Raw genomic sequence first — 12,582 nt, forward strand, 5'->3', positions numbered from 1 at the left:
ATTATTTCTCTATTTTCTTTCTCTCTGCATTGTTGAAAAATGCATGGAAGTAAGCATTTCACTGTTAGTCTACACCTGTCTTTTACGAAGCATGTGACAAATAAAATCTGATTTGTCTTTAGGCCGGAAGCTGGCCTGTTATTCTAGTGTGCAAATAAATCAATTGAAAGTTCACATAACAGCCAAACTCTAGATGATCTGAAAGAACAGACCTAGTTCAATTGATTGTTCAAATGATTCTCTAACAAGAAGACATACCACACAGAATGCCAAACAATCTGAAAATTGTAGTCCATGCAATTCACAAATCTCGTCCTCTTCCAAAGAGAGTGGGTGGTCAAAATGCCATAGAAAACCTATTTGTGGCTTACTCCTCTCCTCCAAAACATTTCATTAGTGAGCACTTCCTTTGTGTTCAGGTTGTATTAAAATGTCCACAAATAATACAGATTCCATCTCTCTTTGAAAAGCTTGAGTGCAGTGGTGAATTCGGCAGAGAATCTCAAATGGAACTCAGGCAATCAGAGACTGGGGTGGTCTCATTCAGAGGGTCCACGTAGTCCCAAGCATTTTGACACCTTTGTGTTATTGTGGCATAGAATCTGGCTTCTGTGGTAGACAGATGCCTCCCTTTTAGATTCTACAGAGAGACAAAGTAGTCTTGGGATATAAATTCAAAGTGAGACTGTCTAGCCATCCCTTGAGATATGAGAATAGAGGGTATTGATGCCATGGTCACATGTCACCTTTTTCTTCTCCATTTTCAAATGAAAACAAATATATTTTTTGCCGCCTCCTGTATATGTTCGCATTGTACAATGATTGACTGATTGATGTAACATATGTGATAGACTAGTGAAAGGCTTTGATTACTTGTCAATAGATATAGTAGCAGTATCATTTACAGTAGTAATCATATACAGTAGCTTTCTATATGAGAACATTTCCTGAAAAGAGCAACTGGGCTGTATTTCATAAGTCTCAGTACTGTAGCTGCATTCATAGAAATGAGCAGTCCTCCTGAACATGTACTGTAGGTGTGGTGCAGTGGTGGGTGGGAAGTGAGCCCTCAGATATGAGCAATAAAATCATCAAACAAAACACACAATATAGTCAAATCTGGGCAATTTTCCAGAAGTTTCTTGGAGGCATTATGGGGAGGAAAAACAACAACATCACATTTTGGAAAATGGTAAGATTTATAAAGTACTGAAGTCCATTCAGGGTTGAAACTTTCAAGTCATTTATCAGGGAGGGAGGATACGCTCCTGCAGCTATCCATCTCTAGAGGAATACATCAAATAATCAAAATTAACTCTGTGTACTGTCCAGTTCAAAGCATTGGTCAGACAGTAAAGCAGATTCTCAGCCACCACCAGCCACCATTGCAGCAAGTACCAGATAATTCACTACATAGTTTTTTATCTTGTTTAATGCCCCCTCCCAGGCTGCACAGCCCAGAGCGGCCCAGTGTGGCCTAGCTCCCTTCTCCCACAGAAGTGGTGTAAATTGCTGTACCACCCCTCTAATTTTTTACAACAATTTTTTTTTTTAAACTTAGGACTTTTATTTACATAATAGTGTAGACCTTACAGTGTGTAGACCTTACAGTAAAATGCTTACTTACAAGACATTAACTAACAATGCAGTTTTTTAAAAAGTGTTAAGAAAGTATTTACTAAAATAAACTGAAGTAAAAAATAAATAAAATAAAATAAGAAGAAGAAAAAAGAAGGAAAAAGAAAAATAACAAATAATTAAACAGCAGCAGCAAAATAACTGTAGCGAGGCTATATACAGGGGGTACCAGTACAGAGTGAATGTGCGGGGGCACAGGTTAGTCTAGGTAATTGAGGTAATATGTACAGGGTACATGTAGGTAGAGGTAAAGTGAGTATGCATGAATAATAAACCAAGAGTAGCAGCAGCGTAAAAATGGGTATGGGGGGTACCAATGCAAATAGTCTGTGTAGCCATTTGATTAGCTGTTCAGGAGTCTTATGGCTTGGCTAAACTTGGCGCTCCGGTGGTACCAGAGAGAACAGTCTATGACTAGGGCCTTCCTCTGACACTGCCTGGTATAGAGGTCCTGGATAGCAGGAGGCTTGGCCCCAGTGATGTACAGGGCGGTACGCACTACATTCTGTAGTGCCTTGCGGTCAGAGGCCAAGCAGTTGCCATACCAGGCGGTGATGCAACCAGTCAGGATGCTCTCGATAGTGCAGCTGTATAATTTTTGAGGACCCATGCCAAATCTTTTCAGTCTCCTGAGGGGGAATAGGTTTTGTTGTGCCCGCTTCACAACTGTCATGGTGTGCTTGGACCTGGTGATGTGGACACCAAGGAACTTCAAGCTCTCAACCTGCTCAACTACAGCCCTATCGATGAGAATGGGGGCGTGCTCTGTCCTCCATTTCCTGTAGTCCACAATCATCTCCTTTGTCTTGATCACGTTGAAGGAGAGGTTGTTATCCTGTCACCACACTGCCAGGTCTCTGATCTCCTCCCTATAGGCTGTCTCATGATGATCAGACATTGTTGTCATCTGCAAACATAATCATGGTGTTAGAGTTGTACTTGGCCATGCAGTCATGGGTGAACAGGGAGTACAGGAGGGAACTGAGCATGCACCCCCGAGGGCCCCCCGTGTTGAGGATCAGCATGGCAGATGTGTAGTTACCTACCCTTACCACCTGGGGGCAGAACGTCAGGAATTCCAGGATCCAGTTGCAGAGGGAGATGTTTACTCCCAGGGTCCTTAGCTTAGTGATGAGCTTTGAGGGCACTATGGTCTGGAACGCTGAGCTGTAGTTGATGAATAGCATTCTCACGTAGGTGTTCCTTTTGTCCAGGTGGGAAAAAGCTGTGTGGAGTGCAATAGAGATTGCATCATCTGTGGATCTTTTGGGGTGGTATGCAAATTGGAGAGGGTCTAGGGTTTCTGGGACAATGGTGTTTATGTAAGCCATGACCAGCCTTTCAAAGCACTTCATGGCTACAGATGTGAGTGCTATGTGTCGGTAGTCATTTAGGCAGGTTACCTTGGTGTTCTTGGGCACAGGGACTTTGGTGGTCTGCTTAAAATATTTGTTGGTATTACAGACTCGGTCAGGGACAGGTTTAAAATGTCAGTGAAGACACTTACTAGTTAGTCAGCGCATGCTCAGAGTACACGTCCTGGTAATCCGCCTGGCCCTGAGGCCTTGTGAATGTTGACCTGTTTAAAGGTCTTACTCACATCGGCTACGAAGAGTAGAAATGAGGTGAAACAGATTTAAGTTTCCCTGCATTAAAGTCACCGGCCAATAGGAGTGCCGCCTCAGGATTAGTATTTTCTTGTTTGCTTATGGCCTTATACAGCTCGTTGAGTGCCGTCTTACTGCCAGCATTGGTTTGTGGTGGTAAATAGACAGCTACAAAATATATAGATGAAAACTGTCCTGGTACATAGTGTGTTCTACAGCTTATCATGAGATACTCTACCTCAGGGGAGCAAAACCTAGAGACTTCCTTAATATTAGATTTCGTGCACCAGCTGTTATTTACAAATAGACATAGACCGCCACCCCTTGTCTTACCAGAGGCAGCTGTTCTATCTTGATGATGGACCGAAAACCCAGCCATCTGAATGTTATCCATGTTGTCGTTCAGCCATGACTCGGTGAAACATAAGATATTAGAGTTTTTAATGTCCCGTTGGTAGGATTGTCTTGATCGGAGCTCATCCATTTTGTTATCCAATGATTGCATGTTGGTTAATAGGACTGATGTTAGAGGGGGATTACTCACTCGCTGTCAGATCCTTACAAGGCACCCTGACCTACGTCCTTGATATTTTGGTCTCTTCTACATGCGAATTATGGGGATTTGGACCTTGAAGTAAATCCTTCGTGTCTGACTCGTTAAAGAATAAATCTTCATCCAGTACGAGGTGAGTAATTGCTGTCCTGATATCCAGGAGCGCTTTTTGGGTCATAAAAAACGGTGGCAGAAACATTATGTACAAAATAAGTTACAAATAATGAGAAAAAATACACACAAATCAAATCAAATTGTATTAGTCAAATTGTATTTGCACATGCCAAATACAATAGGTGTAGACCTTACAGTGAAATGCTTACTTACGAGCTCCTAACCAACAGTGCAGTCTAAAAAAATATGGATAAGAATAAGAGACAAAAGTAACAAGTAAATAAAGACCAGCAGTAAAAAATAACAATATATACGGGGGGTGCCGGTACAGAGTCAATGTGCGGGGGCACCGGTTAGTTGCGGTAGTACGTACATGTCGGTCGAGTTGATTAAAGTGACTATCCATAGATGACAACAGAGTGGCAGTGGTGTGGAGAGGGGAAAGGAGGGGGGGGGCAATGCAAATAGTCTGGGTAGCCATTTGACTAGATGTTCAGAAGTCTTATAGTTTGGGGGTAGAAGCTGTTTAGAAGTCTCTTGGACCTAGACTTGGTGCTCCGGTACCGCTTGCCGTGTGGTAGCAGAGAGAACAGTCAATGACTAGGGTGGCTGGAGTCTTTGACAATTTTTAGGGCCTTCCTCTGACACCGCCTGATATAGAGATCCTGGATGGCAGGAAGCTTGGCCCCAGTGATGTACTAGGCCGTTCACATTACCCTCTGTAGTGCCTTGCGGTCGGAGGCCGAGCAGTTGCCATACCAGGCAGTGACGCAACCAGTCAGGATGCTCCTGATGGTGCAGCTGTAGAACCTTTTGAGGATCTGAGGACCTATGCCAAATCTTTTCAGTCTCCTGAGGGGAAATAGGTTTTGTCGTGCCCGCTTCACAACTGTCATGGTGTGTTTGGACCATGTTAGTTTGTTGGTGATGTGGACACCAAGGAAGTTGAAGCTCTCAACCTGCTCCACTGTAGCCTCGTCGATGAGAATGGGGGCGTGCTCTGTCCTCTTTTTCCTGTAGTCCACAATCATCTCCTTTGTCTTGATCATGTTGAGGGAGATGTTGTTGTCCTGGCACCGCACACTGCCAGGTCTCTGACCTCCTCCCTATAGCACAATTGGTTAGGAGCCCGTAAAACTGCAGCCATCTCCTCCAGCGCCATATGTTCTAATTCAATCCAAGACAAACATATTGTTGAATAAATATAGTACAAAGTCATTGTTTATACACCTACTGTGCATTCGGAAATTCTCCAGACCCCTTCCCCTTTTCCACATTTTGTTACATTACAGTCTTATTCTAAAATGGATTAAATAAAAACATTTCCTCATCAATCTACACACAGTGCCCCATAATGACAATGCGAAAGCAGGTTTTTAGAAATGTTTGCAAATGTATTCAAAATAAAAAACTTAAATAACTTATTTGCATACGTATTCAGACTCTTTTATATGAGACTCGAATTTAAGCTCAGGTGCATCCTATTTCCATTGATCATCCTTGAGATTTCAACATCTTGATCGGAGTCCACCTGTGATAAATTAAATTGATTGGACCTGATTTGGAAATGCACACACCTGTCAATACAGTACTTCCATAAAGTATTCATACCCTTTGACTTATTCCACATTTTGTTGTGTTACAGCCTGAATGAAAAATGTATATTTTCTACGTGTATTTTTTTCTCACCAATCTACACACAACACCCCATAATGATAAAGTAAAAACATGTTTTTAGATATTTTTACAAACTTATTGAAAGTGAAAAACAGAGTCAATACTTTGTAGAATCACCTTTGACAGTGATTAAAGCTGCAAGTATTTCTGGGTAAGTCTCTAAGAGCTTTCCACACCTGGATTGTGCAACATTTTTTCAAAATTCTTCAAGCTCTGTCAAATTGGTTGTTCATTAAACATTTTCAGGTCTTGCCATAGATTTTCAAGTAGATTTAAGTCAAAACTGTAACTCGGCAACTCAGGAACATTCACTGTCTTCTTGGTAAGTGACTCCAGTGTAGATTTGGCCTTGTGCTTTAGGTTATTTTCCTGCTGAATGTTGAATTCCTTTCCCAGTGTCTGGTGGAAAAGAGACTGAATCAGGTTTTCCTCTTGGATTTTGCCGGTGCTTAGCTCCATTACATTTATATTTTATCCTGTCCTTAATGATTACAAGCATACCCATAACATGATGCAGCCACCACTATGCTTGAAAATATGGAGAGTGGTACACAGTAATGTGTTGTATTGGATTTGCCACAAAAATTGTTGGAGACGTGAATCCAAAATATAATTTGTTAACTTGTTGACAAGTTATTACGCTAATTACTGTATTGCAAAATTGATATTGAGTTGTGTTTGGTTATCAACACAACCAAATATCCACATTCGAAGGACATCTTTAGGGTCACTGGATTCTATCCATCTCAACCGAAAATCGAAGTTTGGGAATAGGAGTAAATCAAATCAAACTTGAAGTGCATTTGAAGTTTGATTTGATTTTGTTCTATTTTTTTTATTTGTTTGAGATGGAGACGTGAATCCAACATATTAATTATTAACTTGACGATTAACATTAGAAATCAACCAAAGCTTGAAACTCTAGGCTTATATGTATTGTCTATGTTTTGTTAAACCCTGGGTTGAATTTATAACAATAGCTGTTGATGACTTTGCAAATTCTATATAGGCCTGAATAGTATAATTGAGAATATATGAGTGATAAAGTATAGTGACATTTAATTTGCTCTGTTAAACCTACCCTTTGGAATGACTTGGCAACTGTGAATCTATTTATTTATTAAGAAATCTCTCAATAACCATTCTCACAATAGAACATTGGTAGTATTCAAATATCAAAGCTAAGCAGGGTTGGACTTGGTTAAAACCCTGGTTGGGAGATCGATTGGATATCGGTAGATAGATTAAATCTCCAGTAGGAGTTGCTGCCTAGCTTATAGTTATTTTTTCTGATAATGGATATAACGTTGAAGATCTGACGTTGTTTCTAAGGTAAAAATTCAACATATTATACAAGGTTTGTCTGTGTTGAATACTGGTTACCATGATGAAATGATCCTGTGGTAAAATGTTTACCATCTAAACAACAGTTTATGTTGATTACTTTTTTCAAATCCAATGTATTTTCCATGTAGATTCCATGTCACAATACAATGACAAATTATGTTGAAGCAACATTGATTGAGCACGTTTGTGGCAGTGGGAAAGTGTGGTATATATGTCTACCTGACTTCCATTATGTTGGAAGACATGCGTCTTGAAAGTTGGGGAGAAATATAATACAAATGGTTTTTTTTCCAACGCCCAATTTACAGAAATGTATTTTTACTACTGTAGAACGACCCATACGGTATATGGTTGAGTTCCCCCACAGCGCTGTCAGAATGGACATTGTTGTCAGCAGAATGTGACAAGCTTCATGTTGTTTGCCCAGACAGCCTGCAATCTCCTTAATGAGGCCCCTAGCTCCCTTATGTAAAGTAAAAATATGTCAGAAAATATCCTGTAATTACCTTTACCCATAAGAGTCCAAGCCCTGTCTAAGCTGGGGGAGGGGATGGGTGTTCTACTTAGCTATATGGAATTGTTTTAAGAAGGTCATATCAAGGATAATTTTGCAATTTGATTTGGAATTTTAACACCCCTTGAAGTATGAACAAAAATATGATTTGATTAAACATTTTATTTGTCCTTACGGATATTAGCTCATACAAACACATTGAATATATCTGAGAGATATACAAAGAGATATAAACATAAACAAAATTAGAAAGATCAGGAAACATATACAGTGCCAGTCAAAAGTTTGGACACACCTTCTCATTCAAGGGTTTTACTATATTTTTTACTATTTTACATTGCAGAATAATAGTGAATACATCAACACTATGAAATAACACATATGGAATCATGTAGTAACAAAACAGTGTTGAAGAAATTAAATATATTAAATATTTTATTCTTCAAAGTAGCCACCCTTTGCCTTGATGACAGCTTTGCACACTCTTGGCATTTTCTCAAACAGTTCATGAGGAATGCTTTTTCAACAGTCTTGAAGGAGTTCCCACACATGCTGAGCACTTGATGGCTGCTTTTCCTTCACTTTGCGATCCAATTTATCCCAAATCATCTCAAATAGGTTGAGGTCAGGTGATTGTTGAGGCCAGGTCATATGATGCAGCACTCCATTACTCTCCTTCTTGGTCAAATAGCCCTTACACAGCCTGGAGGTGTGTTTTGTGTCATTGTCCTGTTGAAAAACAAATTGTAGTCCCACTAAGCCCAAACCAGATGGGATGGCGTATCGCTGCAGAATACTGTGATAGCCATGCTGGTTAAGTGTGCCTTGAATTCTAAATAAATCACTGACAGTTTCACCAGCAAAGCACCCCCACAACATCACATCTCCTCCTCCATGCTTCATGGTGGGAACCGCACATGCAGAGATCATCCGCTCACCTACTCTGCATCTCACAAAGACATGGAGGTTGGAACCAAAAATCTCAAAAATCTCAAAATCTCAGATTCATCAGACTAAAGGACAGATTTGCTCCGGCCTAATGTCCATTGCTCATGTTTCTTAGCCCAAGCAAGTGTATTCTTCTTATTGGTGTCCTTTAGTAGTGGTTTCTTTGAGGCAATTCACCCCCCCCCCCCAGGGGATGCCGGCGGTGAAAGTTGGCGATGAGGATGGTCATCGATGACCCGGGGAGGGGGGGGCTAGAAACAGAAGACAAAGATCTGTGAGACAAGGGCTTAATCCTGGACACATGAAAAGTAGGGTGTATAAAAAGGGTACAGGGTAACAGCAGACAAACAACAGTGGGAGTAAGAGATGGGAAATCTAGAGATGGGGAAAGGACCAATGAAACGGGGGTAAAGTTTGCGGGACTCCCATACAGACAGCCATACCCTCTGCCCAGGATGATAGTGGGGAACTGGAGTCCGGTGGCGGTCCGCTTGTTGACGGGACCTGGAAGTGGTCTTGAGAAGAGCCAACAAGCTCTTTTCCAGGTACGCCGACAGTGGCAGTCTGGACTGGGGATGAAACCCGAAGGACAGGCTGGCCGGCGACCCAATAAGGGTTCAGAACGCCTTCCAGAATTGGGACGAGAACTGAGGACCGTGATCAGAGACATTGTTGACTGGGAGTCCATGGATTCGGAAGCCATGCTGCACCATGAGTCTCCTTGGCTGATGGTAACTTGGGGAGAGGGATGAAATGGGAGACGTTAGAGAACCTGTCCACCACCGTAAGGATGGTGGTGTTGCCATCTGACGGAAGGAGCCCAGAGATAAAATCCAGGGAAATATTGGACCACGGGGTGATGAAGAACAGGGAGTAGCTGAAGGAGGCCAGACGGAGCTTGCCACCAGAGTCTTGTTTTGAGCACACACCGTGCATGCCGTGACGAAGGCTGTGACGTCCGGAACCAGAGTGGGCTACCAGAAGCGTTGTCGGAGGAAGGCCCCGAGACCAGGCCGAATCAGGGATGAACATCTGGTTAGCCGGGCCCTCCCCAGGGTCTGTCTGGGAACATTGTGCCTCGCAGATCAGGGCCTCAATTACACAGACAACTGAAGCCACAAGACATGAGGTAGGGAGGATGGGCTCAGATTCAGAGGGTGTGGCAGCAGAACTGTACAGGTGAGAGAGGGCATCCGGCTTCACATTTCTGGACCCTGGGCGGTAGGAGATGGTGAAGTTGAACCTGGTAAATAACAGTCCCCAACGGGCCTGCATAGAGTTAACCTCTCTGGGATAATGCAGAATGCCAAATTCAAATAAATTACTATAAAATCAAACGTTCATTAAATTGCACATGCAAGATAGCAAATTAAAGCTACACTTGCTGTGAATCCAGCCAACATGTCCGATTTCAAAAAGGCTTTTTGGCGAAAGCAAACAATGCTATTATCTGAGGATAGCACCTCCGTAAACAAAGAGAGCGATAGGAACTGCAAGACGAAATCTGGATTCCCAATGAAAACCCATTGAAAAGAAAATCTGAATGGTTTGTCCTCAGGGTTTCGCCTGATAAATAAGTTATGTTATACTCACAGACATGATTCAAACAGTTTTAGAAACTTCCGAGCGTTTTCTATCCAAATACTAATAATATGCATATCTTATCTTCTGAGGATGAGTAGCAGACAGTTGAATATGGGCATGCATTTCCTCCGGACGTGAAAATACTGCCCCCTGTCACCAAGAAGTTAAAGCACGTGGCTATGCGGAGGTATTATACATTCTTATGGTCAGTCCTCACCAAAAATGGATGTTCCGCCCCTTCCAGCCTGTGCCTCCACTCCTCCAGCACCATCTTAATCGCCAGAAGTTCCCGGTTCCCAACGTCATAGTTCCTTTCCGCGGAGTTGAGACGATGGGACAGGAAGGCACAGGGATGAATCCTTTGGTCCTGGACAGACCGCTTTGACAGGATGGCCCCCACTCCCACGTCAGAAGCATCAAGCTCAACCACAAACTGACGGATCAGCTCCGGATGGACGAGGATGGGGGCTGTAGTGAACCATTGCTTAAGGTCCACAAATACCCTGTCAACAGCTGGGGACCATGTCAACGGTACCTTGGGAGAGGTGAGTGCAGATGTGTGTTGGGGCCAATCCCCCACCGCCCTCACCTTTACAGGTGAACATCGGTAAGCCCAAACGGCATGACCAGGTACTCATAATGTCCACTGGCAGTGTTGAAGGCCGTCTTCCACTCGTCTCCCTCATGTATCGAAATAAGATGGTAGGCATTCCGAAGGTCTTGGAAAACATGGTTGCCCCCTGGAGAGGTTCGATACTAGAGGAAATGAGTGGCAGGGGGTAATGATTCTTAACCGTGATGTCATTGAGGCCCCGATAGTTGATACATGGACGCAGGGTCTTGTCCTTCTTCTCCACAAAGAAGAACCCTTCACCTGCAGGGGAGGCAGAAGTGCGAATGCTCCCGGCAGCCAATCTCCTCAATGTACTCCTCCATGGCCTTGGTCTCAGGACCAGACAGGGAATATAGCCGGCCTTGAGGTGGTGTGGTGCCCGGGAGGAGGTCAGTAGCACAGTCGTAAGGACGATGCAGAGGAAGAGAGTTAGCACAAGCCTTGCTGAAAACCTCCAGGAGGTCATGGTACTCTGCAGGAACAGCAGAGAGATCCGATTCTGTACTTAAACATGGAGGAGGATGTCCTGGGGGATGCTGCGCCGCCTTAAGGCAACCCAGGATGGAACCCATGGTCCAGTAAATAACAGGGTTGTACTTCTGGAGCCATGCGAATCCCAAAACAACCGGGATGTGGTGGGATTTGATGAGGAAAAGCTGTATGGACTGCCTGATACCCGCAGGTTAATGGGACCTGGGCTGTGCGTGCCCCTTCCAATGGAGTGACTCCCATTGCTCTGGCGTCCATGGGAAGGGAGAGGAGTTGTGTGGGGAGTAGGGGTAATGGGAGTAAGAAAATTCCCAGTCTGGACCACCAGCGTACTTGTTCCTACTGATGAGCCTGGTCTTTTGACTGGCAGGTGGCTATGTAATGCCCTACATCACCACAATACAGACAACAGATGGAGCTCAGACTTCGTGAACGCTCCTTAGGCGATAATCTAGCTCTGCCTAGTTGCATAGGCTCCAGAGTAAACGAGTCACCCGTCCCTGATCATTCCCAAGAGAACTCGGGTGGCTTTGGCTCCTCTCGAACATGCAGACGTCGGGGACTTCCGGACTTCTTTGGAGGTGAGCAGGGAGCAGTGGATGAACGAGTGTGACCGAGACCCGACCTCCTCTCACTCCTGCGTTCCCATAGACACCCATCAATCCTAATGGTTAGGGCAATGAGGGGATCGAGGTCCAAAGGTAACTCCTGAGCTGCGAGCTCGTCTTTTATCTCCTTCGACAGTCTGTGAAGGAAAGTATCGAATAGGGACTCGGGATTCCAGGCACTTTTTATGGCCAACGTGCAAAAATCTACTGTGTAGTCTGCCACACTATGGGAGTCTTTACGTAATCCAAGTAGTTTTTATGCCGCCTCTCTCCCGGATACCAGAGAATCGAACATCTTCCTCACCTCCACCATGAAATCTTCCAGATCACGACAAACTTCAGTCGCCCAGTAGAGCGCCCTTCCAGACATTAGCGTAATCAGATACGCTATCTTCGATCGATCCGAAGGGAACGAAGATGGCTGCAGCTCAAAAACGAGGGAGCACTGAGAAAGAAACGCCCGGCAGTTTCCAGGATCCCCAGAATATCGCTCCGGAGGAGATAAGCAGGGTTCTCGGGGAGCCGGTGTAGGCTGTACCAACTCACCACTGGGTTGTACCAACCCATACCATTGTGGTATGCTGCCTATAAGATAATCCACAGAATTGCTCCAGTAACGTCTTGAACCGCTGGTCGTGGCATTCTGCCAGTGAATGGAGCCCTTCCATAAGGTTCTGGAGTAGCTTCTTATGTCATTCAATGTTGGATCCATGCAGGGAAACAGTGCTGCGGAGATTGTCCGAGTCTGCTGGGTCAGTCATGGCCAGTTCGTACTATAACAACACAGGGCGAGTCCCAGATGCAGACACAGGAGGCAGATGGTTCAAGTCTCTGATACTTATTGAACAACTAGGGGCAGGCAAGAGGCAAGTCGAGGGCAGGCAAAAGTT

The 12,582-nt window shown here is 43.9% G+C and overlaps 1 protein-coding gene across 1 annotated transcript in view; it reads left to right on the plus strand.

Annotated features, from left to right (window-relative positions):
* The window catches only part of LOC124006132 (leucine-rich repeat and fibronectin type III domain-containing protein 1-like), a 126,305-nt gene that overhangs the window by 46,123 nt on the left and 67,600 nt on the right, over positions 1-12,582 (plus strand). The window lies entirely within an intron of this gene.

Source organism: Oncorhynchus gorbuscha, linkage group LG19 (assembly GCF_021184085.1).
Source record: "Oncorhynchus gorbuscha isolate QuinsamMale2020 ecotype Even-year linkage group LG19, OgorEven_v1.0, whole genome shotgun sequence".
Taxonomy (NCBI): Eukaryota; Metazoa; Chordata; class Actinopteri; order Salmoniformes; family Salmonidae; genus Oncorhynchus; species Oncorhynchus gorbuscha.